The sequence below is a fragment of the Austrofundulus limnaeus genome, unplaced genomic scaffold (genome assembly GCF_001266775.1).
Source record: "Austrofundulus limnaeus strain Quisiro unplaced genomic scaffold, Austrofundulus_limnaeus-1.0 Scaffold716, whole genome shotgun sequence".
Lineage (NCBI taxonomy): Eukaryota > Metazoa > Chordata > Actinopteri > Cyprinodontiformes > Rivulidae > Austrofundulus > Austrofundulus limnaeus.
The window spans coordinates 12,908-13,480 of NW_013953118.1; positions in this window are offsets into that span (position 1 = coordinate 12,908).

Below are 573 nucleotides of genomic sequence, written 5' to 3' on the forward strand. Positions count from 1 at the left end.
CTCAAACAAGTTGGGTCCCTGATTTGGGTTAATAGATCACCGGAAACGCTGTGGACTAAGATAAATCAGGTCCCAGATTTGGGTTAACGATTCACCAGAAGCACTGTGGACTTAGATAAATCAGGTCCCTGATTCGGGTTAACGATTCACCAGAAACACTGCGGACTAAGATAAGTCAAGTCCCTGATTCGGGTTAACGATTCACCAGAAACACTGCGGACTAAGATAAGTCAGGTCCCTGATTCGGGTTAACGATTCACCAGAAACACTGCGGACTAAGATAAGTCAGGTCCCTGATTCGGGTTAACGATTCACCAGAAACACTGCTGACTAAGAAAAGTCAGGTCCTTGATTTGGGTTCACGATTCACCAGAAACACTGCAGACTAAGATAAGTCAGGTCCCTGATTCGGGTTAACGATTCACCAGAAACACTGCAGACTAAGATAAGTCAGGTCCCTGATTCGGGTTAACGATTCACCAGAAACACTGCTGACTAAGAAAAGTCAGGTCCCTGATTCGGGTTAACGATTCACCAGAAACACTGCGGACTAAGATAAGTCAGGTCCCTGAT